Source organism: Apostichopus japonicus, chromosome 17, assembly GCF_037975245.1.
Source record: "Apostichopus japonicus isolate 1M-3 chromosome 17, ASM3797524v1, whole genome shotgun sequence".
Lineage (NCBI taxonomy): Eukaryota > Metazoa > Echinodermata > Holothuroidea > Aspidochirotida > Stichopodidae > Apostichopus > Apostichopus japonicus.
This window is the reverse complement of record NC_092577.1, coordinates 31,866,542-31,885,049: the sequence shown is the minus strand read 5'-3', so window position 1 is coordinate 31,885,049 and position 18,508 is coordinate 31,866,542. Positions and strand designations below refer to the sequence as shown.

Genomic DNA, 18,508 nt, shown 5'->3' with positions numbered 1-18,508 from the left:
ATTTAACTGTTGGTGGGAACTTGATGGTTGTCAAGGAATGCTACCAGTACTTTGGTGAGATTTTAGCTAAGTAATAGGACCGTGGAACGTGTCTGGTGATCTAACCTATGAATGTAATTGGTCAACGACTATAACTATAATGTTAAGGTACAGACATTGCTAGGTAACTGTGTGTTATCTGCTGCTCTTAGACCACATATACATTTACTAGTTAGTAAATCACAATGGGCAATGTGGAGAGTAATGCAGTATTTTAGATTTTCAGTACCACCCTGGAACACATTACAGTACATGACCCTCTATGACTGGTACGCAGATATACTGTGTGATTAAACCTCCAGGTTTTACTCGATGGTGTCAACAATATTGATACACACATAGTGGTGCATCATGCATGCATGGCCATGTTTTAATTGCTTCAGAGCTTTAGCGATAAGTATACAGATATTTATCATGATGAAAATTAAGGATAAAGCTGAACAAGTTGCTGAGCTGCTGTACATCCCTAACATCTAGGCCTTATACTAAACTGTAAGTTTAGGCCATAAGCTTAAATCATAACAATCGTACAAAGTAAATCATAATTCATATGTGACAAGGAGTATACAAAAAAATATTAATACTTGTTTTTCATATGATAATAGCCAAGGCATATTGATGAAGCTCAAGAAAGAAGGATATTTAAACTTGCTTAGCTGGACCAGTGGAAGCAATCTTCAACATTGGCAGATCCAGCTCAAATGTGCATGGGGAGGGGGTGGGGCGGGTGGGTATCATTTGAAGGTATGCAAATAGTTGTTATTGCTGACATTACAAAATAGGACCAATCATTCTAGCGGAGTTTAGGGTATGATAACCCGGTCCTCCCCTCTGAAACTTGTTTAAATAGTGGACTTAAATGATACTAGCTACAACAGGTGGGTGCGAAATTAGCTATGTCGGGATGTATCTTGTGTACATCTGTATATTTATTAAATGGTATGTATTTGCTGTTTGTTTCAATTATTGCAGACTTCATCTAGGTAATGATGGAAAAGTGAAAACCGTTAAAGATAAAAAGAATTCTATAACCCTTTTGGGGAAAAATTTCTTTGCAGTCAATAATAATACCATTTCCTGAAAAATAATGTATAAGTTGATGTTTTTATTTTAATAGTTGCAATTTGTTTCTGGGAAGTGTTGGTGAACGCTGACCAATGCAAATGGTATGCTGGACAGGTAACGAATGTGTTGAAGCAGAGATTAACTTTATGCGAATGGTGATCAATGAATGGTCAATATGTGTGTATTCTGGGTAAGTATGAATTGAGTATGTAGTAAACAGTGATAATTCATGAACATTAAATGGGGTTATCAGTTATACCAAGCCTTCAGATTTTCACTTTGAAAAGTTGATTTCTATTAGATTGTATATTAAAGTTTATGTCTATCAGATTGTACTTACTGGTTTGGTTATATAATAATTCACTAGATTGTATATCTTATAATTATACTGTCTCCATATTTTCAGTATCTGGCATGGATAAAGTGAACCACATAGATTTCTTATGGCCAAACAACAATTACATCTCGTGAACTGATTTTATCATGTTAATGCTTGTAATCCCATATCTAGCTATCATAACCCGAGGAAATCGTTCAGTCTATGTACAGATGGAGCAAGCTGATCATTAATGATATTGAATCTCACATAAAGGAGCTGTTAACAGTAATCTTAGTGTTGTAGGTATGGTACAATTCGGTGTTATTGATACTGATAGTATTACTAGAATATAATTTCATTCAATTAATTTTTCTTGCAAAGTAAATTTTCCATGTACATGGCTGGATAGTACCAAACATTGGACATTGACCCTATCGGCTCTGTCCAGATGTTCAGTTTGAAAATATTTGCCTCGGGGCATTTGTTTCCAGTGCCATTATTTTTCAGTACACCTTGTTGATTCCCCATTCTATGGTGTTTTATTAAGTGCATTCACTCAAAAATTCATAAGATCTAGTGTAAATCTGCTATTGTCTGACTGTTGTGTATATTTTGAAGCAGACTTTTGTTGCTTGAACATGTTTGAATAGCCAAAATTATTACTTCATATTGTTGTTAACTACTGAAATATGTGTTATTGTTATGCAGCATTGTGAACATTTTTCCAAGGTGATGTCCGAAACATTCAGTGATGTCCGAAACGCTCATAAAGTAACTTTTAATGAACACTGAGCATTTGAACTATAATATAACTATAATTCAATCACACCCTAATATCAGCCCCGTCGTTATTGTAAAATGTTTACAAAATAAACTAAATAAGGGGATTAGGGGTAGAATATTTGACCCAGTTCCTTCTCACATGCACAATGAATCCATCGCAAAGTTTCACAATAGAAAGAAAATTTTATTCAGATCTGGTCAGTCAAGCTCATTACACTGTTCCTGCAGTAGGCTATACTCTGACAAAAAAGATGGTATGAAAAATTGTACCAATTATTAGGGCCGGACTGGTTGCCGGGGGTGGTTGGTAAGCACCCCAGCCTTGGCCCCTGAATCATCAAATTGAAATTTAAAAAAGTAAATATTTGGAACCATGCACTTGTCAGATCTCCTTTGTTTCTTTTTCATCTTTGTGTTTCTGATATTTCCATTTTGTAGCTAATATGGGCCTGCCCCGTCCCCACCAACCCCCACACCTCCCCCACCCCCAACTGAATCATCAGTCACAGTGTCACACTTTTGTAAAAAGCAGAATTATTGTTGACCTTTGGAGGGGAAGGCATGTCCCAAAAAATATGTCCCTCCAAGGTGAAGAATATTACACCCATACATATGTCATATTGAATTACCACTATGCATTACATCAGTGAAAATAACTAAAAATATAAATCAGCATCACAACCTTTGCACTTGGCCGACCCGAAAATTTATGAATTTGTTTGCCCACAGTGTAGAGGTGTGTAACGTGTGTAAAAATTACCCACATGTCCGTCACTGCAAATTATAACAGGTCATTCCAAGTAGTACATATAACAACCCCGTTGGCGTTCTCCAATAACATAAACATCTAGGCCTATACAGCATTCTACAGTCATTCTACTATGATTGAGGTGAAACAGTATTTCACTGTCTGAGCCCCCCTCCCCACCCACCCCCCCCCCCCACACACAATCATACAACACTCAGTTCATGGTCACCAAACAGTCAGTCTGCAGTTGGAATATTCTCAGATGCAGCTTAGATCAATTACAGTGAAGTTGCAGAACAGCGGGTTCATTGTTATGACCTAACGAAGCGAAAGTGTCAACAAGTTCCCAACAGAATAGAAGTAGTAGCACTACCGCTGGATTCTGTGCAATAATAATAATAATAATATTAGGCATTTAGCTACGCTATTCGTGTTAAACCATATCACAGCGCTTACAAGTTATATTACCCCTGCTCAATGATAACCTGTCCCAGAGACAATCCCTCCAGGCGGCAGCAGTTATATACTGCGCCCAATGACAAGTTACCTCACATGTACCCATTTAACCCCTGGGTGGAGAGAGGCAAGTGAGATAAAGCATCTTGCCCAAGGACACAACGTAATGAACTAGGCAGGAATCGAACCAGCAATCCTTGGATCACGAGTCCGACGCCTTTGCCAATTGGCCACCACGCTCTCAATGCAGCTTACTGCACATACTGTAGGACCATGGTCGATCATAAATTTTGCAAAACAAATGTTTTCAAAGACATCTTCCAAAATTACGACCATGTTGCACGGATATAAATAAGGGTTTTACGACGGGCCAGAGTAGTTACCTGTGTCTTCGCAAACTCAATTGATCATTAGATGGTGTATGACAAAATAAGAAGTTGAAGTAAAGTAGAGGGCGTCTGACATTAATTGCTTGGCTGGATTTATTGTGTAGCCCCTGTAATAAACGCAATCCTCGTTTTCAATGAGAGAGCTATAACATCACAGACATATGCCTAGCTAGGCTAATCATTGGCACACCAACATGGCTACCGTAGCCTGTAGCTATAGTGAACCTGGATAACACATGGATTATATTTATAATAACGCAACCACCATCATTTTTTCTACGATCAAATTCTCTGTGAACCTGGAGAAAATCTACACATCCAAAAGAAAAGTGATAGTGCCTATGACGTAAGTTCCTGAAATATCGATCAATATGCGGCGATAACTGATAAAGGATGCAGCTCTATAAAAGTGAGATTTTTAGCGGATGTAATTTGTAATATGCCTATACAAGCTAACTGGTGATAAAAAAAAAAAAAAGACAAACGTTTATGTCCACATGTAAAGCGAAACCTGCCAAACTCTCCGGATGATTGAAATGATGTGTTACCACTACAATGAAAACATATGATGACCAAATTTTCGAAAAAAGAAGTAACAGAACATAGGTAAAGTAACGTATCGTGGTGTACCAGGGGCGTATCCAGGATTTTCTAACCCGGGGGGCGCGAACGACTATCTAAGCGGAGCGCCACCATCGGTTGGCGCGCAGCGTACAAGAAAATTTCTGGTTTTGACACCCCCAGATCACCGGAAATGGCGCATATCGGGCTTGAAAATAACCAACTAGATGTTCACTTTTGCCTGAGTAAACCAAGTATTTTCCCAATATTATTTTTTCCATCCATAACCTTTTTGAAGATTGTCACCATGCAGTCACACACCATGTTCGACCTCATCTCATCTCCTGTGGATCATTGCCTAAATTTGTAGGTGATTCTACGTCGCGGCCCACAATACCCGTCAGCCCTACTTTTCAAGGTTTTAAGCCCATTATTCGTTCAGAAATTGACAATTCACACTTCTCGTGAAATAAATTCACTTCAAAACATACCAATAATGTTGCACAAAATTTCATCTTTGGACAGCCAATACAGAAAAACCTCCTTTAACCCCTAAAAGACCGATCAAAATTGCACGAGAAGATGGAAGAATGTTTAGGAATGTTGGTCAGGGAAATTTCGAAAAATCAGACGCAGTTAATATATTGGTGCATGCGCGCAGATCAGTATTGGATTATGGTGGGGACGCATGTCTGTTCTCTGATACTATCTAAGCGGAGCGCGACCATGGGTTCGCGCGTAGCGTACAAGAGATTTTTGGCAAATATACCTCCCAGATCACCGGAAATAACACTTCCCAGACCCAATGATAGATGCTCCCAAACCTCCTTAAGTTTAAGATCTCATGGCTTAGAAATTTAGTTTGGGGAAATGCATGGGCATCTGCAGAAAAAAATCAGGGGACAAATAATCCAAGTAGACTTTTGTATACGATGGGTCTGGTTTCGTAACTCATCGGGAAGCGATTAGAGGGGTAGGCGTAGGGTTGTGGGTCGCGCGTTTTCATGCAGGTGGGAACAATCTGAAGAAGTGATGTGTGCGCGGAATTCAGTTACGTACGTGGTAACCACTTTCTCCATCGCAATTTTAATCTACAAAGCAAAGCGTAACGGAAACGACCAAAATTGCCCGAATGAAAATAGCAAACATAAATTTTGTATTTCTGAGACACTTTCAAGGATTAGGCCTAGGCTATCTCTGCACCCATTTATCACAATTAGGCTATATACATTCAATTTCAACGCATGCGGAATTAAGTATCTAACACAATCCTTTCCTTTGAGTATACGTAGTTTCATTCCCGAACTTTACAAGTTTACAATTCTTTCTATTTGTGGCGAAATCTGATCAAACCATCTATGAAATCAGATATCTGAAGGGTAGAAGTTAGAACTAAACGAATGCAGAGCAAAATCAGCGAGATTGTCATCACCGCTATCTTTTAAAAATAATTTAAATGCTCAATTCTATCGCGGATTTTACCATATACCATCATAATTCAGTAACACAATTTAAGCTAATCGGAGTATGACAATAACACTCTCGCCTTTATCAAAAGAGCCTGAATCATAGAAGCAGGTTTTTTGGGGGGCACATTCGTACAAAACCGCTGGATAAAAAACCCCAGAGAAATTACTCACGCTTTTGTGATTTCATTATCAAATATTAAGAGAAATTAGATCTTCAGTTCCGTCGAATTAAATACGTTTTCTGACAAGTAAAAATAAGACAAACAAACTACACTGTAAAAACTAAATAGGTTTATTTACACGAAAAACGGGTAAATGTAAATCCCGCATGTGGACACAATGTATGGGTACTTATAACCACATTTAGATGTGCATTTACCCTTTATTGTGTTGCTATGCAGGATTTACATTTACCCACTATTTGGTTACTTTAACACAATTTAGGTGTGAATTTACCAATATTTGTGTTGCTATGCAGGATTTACATTTACCCACTATTTGGTTACTTTAACACAATTTAGGTGTGAATTTACCAATATTTGTGTTGCTATGCAGGATTTACATTTACCCACTATTTGGTTTCTTTTACACAATTTAGAAGTGAATTTACACTTTATTGTGTTGCTATGCAGGATTTACATTTACCCAATATTTGGTTACTTTAACACAATGTAGGTGTCAATTTACCCTTATTTGTGTTGCTATGCAAGACTCACATTTACTCACTATTTGGTTACTTTTAAACAATTTAGGTGTAAAGTTATGCCTTATATGTGTTGATGTGTGGGATTATTCCATTACATAACATACATTACATTACATAACACAATGCAATTTAGTAGTGCAGATCTTGGAATTAATATAATGGGTAAGAATGTTAAATTGGGAGAAAACTAGAAACTTCAAACATGAATAATGCACTGCATAAACGTGATATGAATAATCAATGCAATAAAGTGTTTATATCAATCTAGGAATATTCATGCACAATGTACAATATGGTGAAACCACACTAAGTTGGTAACATATGTGTATAAGCAGTATACTAGTAAAACCTTGACTAAAAAATGTTTGATCTTACTAATTATGTATGATCACAATTTCTCAACAATTAGAAACTGCCACAACCCATTACAAGGTATGACAGGTATTAAACCATGAAAAAATTTCATGTACATCGATGAATACATTTGTAAAATTAAAGTGTGTCAATCTCTTAACATAAATCTCTATTGACCAAAAATATTACTTTCAGGTTGTCTCTTATAATTCTGCTGTATCACTGTCACCTTAAAAATCCGGTATCACTCAAAAAGTACATTACTTTGGCATAACATTGGTAAAAATGACCATAACTCCCACTTTTATAAAATGGCTCAGCAAAAACTCAAGGAACTTGGAACATCATTAAGATAAACAATTATAACTTACCAATAAAAACAATTTGTATGTAAACAACTAACGTTCCACACCAATGCAGGTACATCAACATGCTTTCGTTTATGATCAAACCCATCAGTTCTTACTGACCATGAATGTTGCATCAACACAATAATGGTAGACATGATAAGACCTGTATGTTACTAAGTTGTAAATTAATAACTCTTAAACATACCTTTACTTTAATATATGATTTATTATACAGTTGTTAGTGCTTTAACATTTCATGTTGATTTATCTTGACTACAACACCTTCAAAAAGTTGCATTAGAGTGGTGCATGTATATGTGCACCACCTCCCCCTCCCCCCCCCCACCAACCAAATTTTGTTGTGACAGAACAAGCCACAATATTTGGAACTTTCTTGTCACTGATCTCATAGTTCCAGCAATTGCCTCCATGATTTTATTTATATGTGCATCAAGCATTACAAAGATTATCGATAACAACTTCCTGGTCTTGGTAAAAAATGACAAATACAAATACAAAAACAAACTCAATCTAATTCTTGATTTGAATTTGAAAATCGAGCAAAGATACGGTGATGCTTAAGTTAATTAGGACTACTGCCACATTCTTGAAAGGCTGTATTCAGTGAATTAATGTAAAGTAGTGTTTTAGGAAATTTGTTTTTAACCAATGAGAAGTAAGAACACTTCTGAGACGTATAGTCTGTCATTATTCTCACGGCGCGGCCTGGCGGCAAACGTAACTTTTATTTCTAGTACGAATGAGTATATGATTGTAGGATATTCTATAGAAGTCACACAGTGGCGTAGCTACGGGGGGGGGGGCGTGGGGGACGACAGTCCCCCATGAAAGCTAGTCGCCCCCCCCCCACTGGGATTTAAGGTGTCGAAAAAAAATTACATGTGCGAAAAATATATCATTGGTCTGAATGGTCTCGAATCTCCATGATGACCACTCATGAACGACCCTTCGACCGCGGACAGGCAGTAGGCTATAGTTGCTGATATACCTGACGTGACATAGCGCATAGGCCGAGAAGTCTACAGTAGTCGCACTGTACTGAAAACGCATGTTAACGACCGTCGAATAATATAATTCCTGCTCTACAAGACTACAACACACATAATGTTTACTACTGAATCTGTGTGTTCGACTGTTCGGGCAAACTTTGCCTTTGTCACTCTTTTTTAAAATATTCATAATCCCTAACATACAAATAAATACTAATATAAACAGACAATCAGTATCTTGTAACCAGTGCGCATTAACTGATCAAACAAGCTAGTGAGCAATTAACTAGACAATATTAAGACTCAAAACGAACTGCGGTTAAGCTAATCGCGGCAATCAATCAATTCGCTGGTATATAGTCTATATGTTTCGCATTGTTCAGTGCGTCTGCTCTATAGGCTAGCCTACCGTGGCCTTATTACTGTTTATCACCCACATAAGAAGTTCGGCTAGGTCTAACTATATAGGCCAATGCTTATTATCTTTTTTTCTGATGGCAAAGTAAAGAATACTATGAGACTAGGTCTAACAAAAATATAATTGATTTGGGCTTTTCTTTTCAAGCATTTTCCTCGCCCAGATCGAATTTAGTTTTTCTATAACACAAATACTGCAGGACTTGTACATATCTCAGTCATTACTGTAGGCTATACAAGTAGGCTATAGTCCTTGAGAAATATTACTTTAGATATTACTTGAGAAATATTACTGTTACTTGTCTTTTAGCCTCTGAAGAAGATCCTGCTAGGATCGAAACGTCAGACCAACTTATTTTTACAGGCATTCTCTTACACAGGCTCTCTAGTGGATAAACAGTTTGCCTACAGTTTTTGTTATCATTTAGATATTACTTAATTAAGAGTATAAGGCTATCATTAAAGGACATGTGACATGAGATATAGATCCCTTCAAATTCATACTAGCCTATCCCTACGCATTACAGTTTACAACAGGCCTACGTTGTTCATGTTTAATATGTATAGGCCTTGACTATAGTAAATATACTAAACAACCACGGACACACGCACACACACACAGAAAAGATCGCAGCTTATAAAGAAGCATTGTATACGACCATATCGATTTTGGATTTGCTATCACTTAGGATCCGCCTTTAAGCATATTGGCATATTCTTATCTCGTTACTGTTAGTGTAACTTGCCGTATAGGCGACGCACTGCAAGCTATAGGCCTAGGGCCTAGGACTTGAGAGAAATTAACAAATTACAAGAGCGTAACGTTAATCATTTAACCTACCTACGAATTACACTTTACTGCACTATAGTTGTTGCCATGGCTTCGCGCTACGCTCACCAGATTTCCCCATCATTGTTTTCGCTAGTCCCTATACACGTACGTAAAGTACTATGAACTGTATATATATGGGGCCAGGGTGATAATGATCAGATATTGTAGTAACTTGTTGGCTGCTCCGGACTATTAGCCCTCTAATGGTTAGCATACAAACGATCGCTATGGAAATGCATGGAGTGGAATTTTTGTTGGTACTTGAAAGTCCACCATGGTCATGGAATAAGGAATAGGCTATAAGTGGTGGAGGTTCCAAACTCGTTAGGGGTGTGAATGTGATGTATTGCCACAGTGATCTATGACATAATGTCAAAGTCTAAAAGTCAAAGTTCAAATAACTTAAATGATAGTTTGGGCATTATACGTGCATTAAAAATTACAAAAATGGCCGCGGCATATGTGGTATATCGGACTCTGCAAATCAAGGAGCCACTTCCAACTAAACTTGAGTTTGACTTCTGCACCCAAGTTCAGTGGTTCAAGGGATTTATTGCGGAGGGTTCGTGTTAGTTAGGCCCAACGGTATAGGTCCTACCAACGATTAGGGCCGCTAGCTATGTCGTCAGATCATTAAATTATAATAGCAATGAACTATATACACAGTGCTGGACAACCCAAAAAACAAATGAGTTAAAATAGTACGTAATTCAATACTACATAATGTATTTAAAATTAGCAAGGTACATGTACAGAGTAGTCTTACGTTTCAACTTCTGATACTTATAGATACAAAGATAGGCCTGAAATGTCTTTGATATAACTATAGCCAGTAATTGTCTTTGATACAACTGTAGCTATTAAATGTTTAAGTTAGCCTAATAAGAGAAGGGAGAGGTATCCGACGATTGCAATCTGATGCAAATTTCTCAACTGTTTTCTCAACTGAAATATTATCTGCGTAAACGGGTTCTTAACTACATGTTAAAAAACTGACAAGATCGGATCCTAGTCTTTTTCGGCGGGTAGAGTGTTGAATGAAACGGCACGCGATAGAAACGGCAACCTAGATGACAGAAGAATAGGTCACCTAATTTAGCCATATTCTTGCTACGTTCATTTCAATAGTTTTTCCTGTCTATAGACTCTTAAACTCGTCCAGCAAGCTTATCGATTTGAATTATGGGTGTTTTTAAAAAAAAAGATAACTTGGCCAAAACAAATGTAGGCCCGGGCCTACAGTGCTACATACTGGCTACGCCCCTGATCATATGATATCATAATCAGCAGATTTTGTTTCCTGTTTGAATTCTTTTACATGTTCTTTTACATAATATATCAGAAAGACAAACATAGTGCTCCTTTACAATTTTTCCAGTAGGATGATTCTTGTTTATTGTCCAATGTCTGGACTTTAATACATTTGACGAACTTAACTGATGGACAATATAAACTTTCATATTTTGTAATATTGCCAGATATGCAGTGGCCTAAAAACAAATATCGTTATCGCAGTGCATTAGCAGTGTAATAATTATTTATAGGAAGTGCGTATCACGTACGATTGCTAGCTTAGCTTCATAACATGCTGTTCGTGCAACACCTTAGGACGACTCATAGAACGAACGTTGTCGACGTTGTTGTGCATACAGTTCGTGACATTCCATACTCTCTTAAAATGAGAGACTGAAATTTCAGTCTAATCGACTGAAATTTCAGTCTAATGATGGATGGGATAAGGGATCAGACTACTTAGACTGAATTCCAGTCTGAAATGTAAAGACTGAAGGTCAGTCTTAATTAGACTAAATACTCTTCAGTCTAATAGACTGAAAATCAAACCACTTTAGACTGAACAGTCAGCAGTTTAGACTGATTTATTGCAGCACCAGTCTTAATAAGATTGAATACTTTCAGTCTATAAGACTGATATCAGACTGAACAGTCGGTCTTTTAGACTGAATTATTACACATCACAGCTATACTGTCAATTTTATAAATTGCAAATTCTGGATTGAACAAGCTTTTCTATAGATCCTCCGTGTTGGCTAAGTGCTGGAATTCTTCAATAAAGATGCAGTTAAGGTCATCAAGACAACATTCAATGATCTGTTAATGCAGGGGAATTTACTGAAAGGTGCTACTTCATGGAGTGACTTCACCTTCACATCCAATCATGTTAGGCTATAAAGACCAGAAAATCATTGTGACAGTCACACACAAAGTACATTAAAAATGGTATTCCATCAAGAAATATAATTGTCAATATCCACCGAACAGTAATTTTATTCCCACTAACCCACTTATATATTCTTATATAATTTTTAATATATTTAAAAAAAACAGAAATCAAAACTACAATATTCTGAGGGATGTTCAACAAAACATGTTATCTTTGCAACAAACGTTCAAATTATAAAGATACTTTACATAACAGTGACATATTTTCAGTTCAATATTAATCTGTCAAATTTCTGCTTGAATTGGGCCTGGGTCTAAAATGTTCTTTAATTTTTTTGGAAAGGATTAGGTGAGCTGAGAACAGATCAGTGGTGTCGCCAATGGGTGGCCTGGGGAACCCCTCCCCCGAGAAGGAATTCACAAATAGACATATCACCAACCAAGATTCAAATGTCTGGCAACACCACTGTAACAGAAAGCACTTTAAATTCTTTGTATGTCACCACCAGGTGGTAATACCCTGGAATTCATTGACAACACAGCTGTAAATTGAGTGGTTATATACCCAGCTGATCCCATCTCCCGATCTCACTGAACTTTAAATTTTCCACTGTAAAGGATATAGTAACTATACGATCCTGCCTTTACAAAAGGGATATGATGGAAACACGACGATAGTACAATGGATCTGGTACATTGCCTTTTTTCCAGTTGTGAATCATTAATGTATAGTAGCAACAATTTTCTTAGAATGATTTCAAAATGGGGAAAACATATGACAAATTTTCAGCAGGTTATTTATAAAATATTAGGAATGGTCAAACTATATATCAGTGCGGTGAACATTTAATACTTTGTGTTTCAATGATATAGATTGGCGATTGCTGAAAGTCATTATCCAGCACACACAAAACAAAATGTTACAAGCAAGCAGTTGACAGAATGGCACTAACTTCATAATGGCTATTAGATAAACATGAACTATTATATACTGCATTCACGATTTCATGATATGGCATTCATATAAAGCAAATTTGTATGCAAAAACAGTACATGTGACTATTATACCACCCTCAATTATTTCTTAACTTTCTGATAGTAATCATATATAGTGATTTTGATTGGGATTTCAATCAAATTTTAAAGTTTTATAAATTCTCACGTGAATCCTTTAATGTCGGCCTCTAGCTGAAAAAGAAATGTCACTCGAGAGTCGACTAAAAAATTGAAAACAGTTTTGACTCATTACATCACTAAAATTTTAAAAAAATGGGGGGGGGGGAATAATGAGGAAAGGATATTCTCAAATGGAATTTTCTACAGTTACTGACTTTATAATAATCAGGTTACTTGCTTTTCATGGAAAAAATTATGGAATATTGTGCACAATAAATAATATTAGCTTAATTAATTGCTTAATTAAATAAACCTTCAACATAGTGAGTGCAGTGAAATGTAGGAACATTAAAGTAAACATTAAAATAACATGCTCGAAAAATCATACAACAAAGTTTTTTTGGCAACTAGGTGTTTGTTTAATTACATTCATAATTAGATCAGTATCATTAAAAAACATTTTTAAAAACTAAAAATCAATTAAATATTTATTTCTGGAGCCCTCCCTATTTATATAAAACTGTTGGTAAACTCCGGGTTATCAATTTAACGTTTTAGGGTATGTGTTAGGTTACTCCTTAAAGGCATTGAACTTGTAAACTTGTCCCACACAGCGTGCAGCCATCTGAAAAAGTTAACTTTCTGTTGCTTGCAAGTGATGTTTGTTCGTGTCGCTAAAAACGACAGACAGTAATGAAACGTGATACCTTGATATCTTTAGCTGGACCTGAGATGTTCATCGCTGTATCGTTTATACACTGTCATGTGGGTATTGACCGCAGCTGTATGTACTGACTGTACACTAGTGTCTAATTACCGACGGTAGCAAGCTGTGTTTGTATTTTCTGGGATCGATGGCAGTGTCTAACACTTCTGTTACACCTCATTCGAAACTAGGTCAGATTACCGGCATTAGACGTTCTTTTTGCGCGAGTCTTCACACCCTTTTAAAGCTACTCCATGCTGACACACGTGGTTCCGGACTACAGAGCAATAAAAAAGTAACATTCACTCCTTGAAGTTACTCCATGCTGGCTGCCCTTATAGATGTGGCAAGGATTCGGACGAGAGACTTCACTTCTGTTGGTTGCACAATTCCATACACCATGGAAGCATGGAACTCACAAAACTAGTGTTGTAGAGGGGGAGCATAGTCTATGTTAAATGTATGTTCTATGCCTCTGTCCCTGCTGGAATGGCCAGTTTATCTGCCACAATGAAGAATTGTTTGGGGTTCAATTCTGGCCCGAGAGATAGGATGAAAGGCTGCCAATATTGTCCTTGTCTGCCCTGTGCTGCGCTCTCAATATCTGTGCCCTCCTGTTAGGTGAAGATAAAAATAAATGTGATAAAGGACAAGCAATATGGTATAAATCAAAACATTCTTAAAAAAAGATATGTTGAGAGGTAGAGTTCCATGTGGACTAGACTAATATTTGGGAGAGAATGGAGAAACAAGAACATGACTGGCATTGTACATCAATTCACGATATGCAGCAATATGTCATCCATGGCGGGTGAGATGTGTTATGTGAAGGTGGATTCAAATTAAACCTAACATTTATGGGTTATCATGTTGATTTTGGCAGGTACATGGTTACCAAGCAAGGTTTTTTGTTAGTTGTTTTCAGAAATTTCTCTTTTTAAGGATAAATTGTTCATGACATCTCCTGATTCCATTACATCAGCATAGAAAACCAGTGAACAAGGAATATGATTTACATTTTAGCCTACTGATTTCACTAATATGTCTATCTGCTTGTAAAAGAAACTGATTTAATAAGATTAGTGAATGGTAATATAAGTGTAAAATCTTATAATAAAGACTGATGGCCCACTATATGTTTTATAAAATAACAAAAGCATACCAATTCTTTTCCAGTTTCCACATGATTTAAATACAATGGTAATGGTTTAACAGAATCGTGTTAGCTTCATGCTGTAATGGCTGTAGCAGTAACTACATTTTCAAATAATTAGGTGCTTACAATCTATGCATAATAGTACTGTGTTTTGCAATTTCCTTGAGCATTATTATGTTCAATTATTTGTTATGAGGTTAACCTAGCCTAGATTCATTTGGGATGATCGAGTACATATTGCAGTCCTGACAAGCGTGCTTATTCGCCCGACGATTGGGTACATATGCAGGACAGGCGGGCTAATTTGCCCGACGATCTGGTGCCGTGATAGCTTCATGCTGTTATGGCTGTAGCAGTAACTACATTTTGCAAATAATTAAGGGTGCTTACAATCTATGCATAATAGTACTGTTTTGCAATTTCTTGAGCATTATTATGTTCAAGTATTTGTTATGAGGTTAACCTAGCCTAGATTCATTTGGGACGATTGAGTACATATTGCAGGACAGGCGGGCTAATTTGCCCGACGATCTGGTACCGTGATAGCTTCATGCTGTAATGGCTGTAGCAGTAACTACATTTTGCAAATAATTAAGGGTGCTTACAATCTATGCATAATAGTACTGTGTTTTGCAATTTCTTGAGCATTATTATGTTCAAGTATTTGTTATGAGGTTAACGTAGCCTAGGGCCTAGGGCTAGGCTAGATTCATTTTGGGACGATCGAGTACATGTATATTGCAGGACAAGCGTGCATATTCGCCCGACGATCGGGTACATATGCAGGACAGGCGGGCTGATTTGCCCGACGATCGGGTACATATGCAGGACCGGCGTGCTTATTCGCCCGATGATCGTGTAAATAGGCCCCACCAATTATAACAATAGCCTAGGCCCTATTTGCTATAGTACAGCCTAGCTAGGCCTACCTCGCGCACAAACCTAGAATAACTAACGTTACGAACTGCCAAGCTTTTATTCTGTATTAATTGGAAAACAACAAAAAACATACATACATACCCTCGAACACTGTTATCACTTCTTCGTGGAAACCTTTTTATGTAAGAAAAGTTCTTAAAGACTCAGCCATTGCTAATTTATAACCTTTACTCTAGCTTAGACATACGGTCGTCTGTCTCGTTCATGCCTAGCTGTGTGTACGGCGTGCGTACGTACAGTACAGCGAGTACCTGGCTAAGCGAAGAATATAGTAGTATATATGTACACAAATTGTAGCGCTCGTTGTCACGTATTTCTGTGCGGCGTAGTTGCAAGTTTTCGGATGACGTAGGCGCATTTCTATTCTCTGATTGGATACATTTTTCAGTGGAATACAGAGACTGAAAATGGTAAGATGCCATGCCACATGTGATTAGCTGATTGGTTAATACAGTCAGTCCAAAACAGCGACTGAACGGTGTAACTGATAATATAGTCTAAGTAGGTGTTTCTCAGTCTAAGCTCAGTGTATAACACTGAAAAAAATTTCAGTCTCACAGAAGACTGAATTCTTCAGTCTATCATTTTAAGAGAGTTCCAAACCCAATTGTGTACATAACTTTTTTTGTGACACATAGTTTTATTTATGACTCACAATGCTTCCAACTAGAGAGAGATTTCAAAATCATTTCAAATTGTGTCTGAAAAAAACCATCTCCAGACAATTAGACCAAAAAAAGCAGGGCTTAATTGGAGGTAAAGATCAACTTATCTTGGACTTAAGAATCTGCAGTTTTGGCCTCAACCATATCGCTCAAAAAGCTCCTTGCTGTTACCTAATCCGACTGCTATGGTCATAAACTGACTGCTGTTCAATAAAATACTTGAAGGCTGAGTTCTTTATTCTTCTGTGGTCCTGTAGAGGTTGATACTAAATTGCAGTGTGCTCTTTCCGTATTTGATATATTTGCTTTAGTAAATAAGTTCCAGGAGGGCGATATATGTTCCATTCAATATTGAAGATCAAACCCAAATATGTTGTTTCCATCCGTTCCAAAAAATTCTTCCTTACTTCTGACTGTTCAGTTCACTATAGAATCCTTTGCCAATGTCCTAACTCAATAGGTTATTTTTTACGAATCTCCATCACCCAGTCACCCTTCCAATTCTTTCTATTAAATTTCTTTCTGTTCTCTACCCCTTCCATGTGTAAACTGTTTTCCTATCTCACTCGATCCCAGAGTATCAATACACATCCTGTGGTTGCCTAGCAACCCAGATAGATCAAGTAACCAATTTATACCCCCTCTGACTAGTAGTGTGCACTGTAGGTGCTTTACCATTAAAATATGTGCAGTACTAAACATAGGGCATGGTATATCTCTGTATAAATACACTATGTAAGAGCACACAGTCTTAAATGTATATTCAGTTATATCTCGCTATATATGGCTAGATAAAACTTTATCTGCATTTATATGCCTATCTGGATTGTCTAGATATATCTGGCTTTATATGGCCATATCAAACTTGTTATGGATATCTGGATTACAAATATATCCAGATATATCTGGCTTCATATGGCCATATCAAACTTTATATGCATATCTGGCTTACAATTATATCAAGTTATATCTGGCTTTATATGGCCATATCAAACTTGATATGGATATCTAGCTAACAATTATATCAAGATATATCTGGCTTTATATGGCCAGATAAACTTAATATGTGTATCTGGATTGACTCTATATCCAGTTATATCTGGCTTTATATGGCCATATCAAACTTGATATGGATATCTGGATTACAATTATATCAAGATATATCTGGCTTTATATGGCCATATCAAACTTGATATGGATATCTGGATTACAATTATATCAAGTTATATCTGGCTTTATATGGCCATATCAAACTTGATATGGATATCTAGCTAACAATTATATCAAGATATATTTGGCTTTATATGGCCATATCAAACTTTATATGCGTATCTGGATTGACTCTATATCCAGTTATATCTGGCTTTATATGGTCATATCAAACTTGATACGGATATCTGGATTACAATTATACCAAGATATATTTGGCTTTATATGGCCATATCAAACTTTATATGCGTATCTGGATTGACTCTATATCCAGTTATATCTGGCTTTATATGGCCATATCAAAATTTATATGGATATCTGGATTACAATTATACCAATATATATCTGGCTTTATATGGCCATATCAAAATGTATATGGATATCTGGATTACAAGTATTTTAAGATATATCTGGCTTTATAAGGCCATATCAAACTTGATACGGATATCTGGATTACAATTATATCAATATATATCTGGCTTTATATGGCCATATCAAACTTGATATGGATATCTGGATTACAATTATACCAAGATATATTTGGCTTTATATGGCCATATCAAACTTTATATGCCTATCTGGATTGATTCTATATCCAGTTATATCTGGCTTTATATGGCCATATCAAACTTGATATGGATATCTGGATTACAATTATATCAAGATATATCTGGCTTTATATGGCCATATCAAACTTTATCTATCCAGATATAGCCAGATATAAAACCAGATATGGAATTTGAGTAAGGGTACTGTAGGCTATGCAAGTAGGCTATAGTCCTTGAGAGATATTACTTTATTTATGGACGAAATAAATATCTATCTATCTATCTATCTCTCTATCTATCTTAGATATTACTTGAGAAATATTACTGTTACTTGTCATTTAGCCTCTGAAGAAGATCCTGCTAGGATCGAAACGTCAGACCAACTTACTTTTACTGGCATTCTCTTATACACAGGCTCTCTAGTGGATAAACAGTTTGCTTACAGTTTTTGTTATCATTTAGATATTACTTAATTAAGAGTATAAGGCTA

The 18,508-nt window shown here is 36.7% G+C and overlaps 1 protein-coding gene across 4 annotated transcripts in view; it reads right to left on the bottom strand.

Annotated features, from left to right (window-relative positions):
- The window catches only part of LOC139984748 (galactose-3-O-sulfotransferase 3-like), a 38,144-nt gene that overhangs the window by 17,809 nt on the left and 1,827 nt on the right, over positions 1–18,508 (bottom strand). For 3 of the 4 annotated variants that reach the window (XM_071998779.1, XM_071998777.1, XM_071998775.1), the window contains exon 1: positions 9,508–9,703. The exons of the other annotated variant lie outside the window; for it this stretch is intronic. The gene's annotated coding sequence lies outside the window, so the exon portion shown is untranslated. Of the gene's footprint in view, positions 1–9,507; positions 9,704–18,508 lie in introns of those variants that run through there. 4 annotated transcript variants of the gene reach the window in all.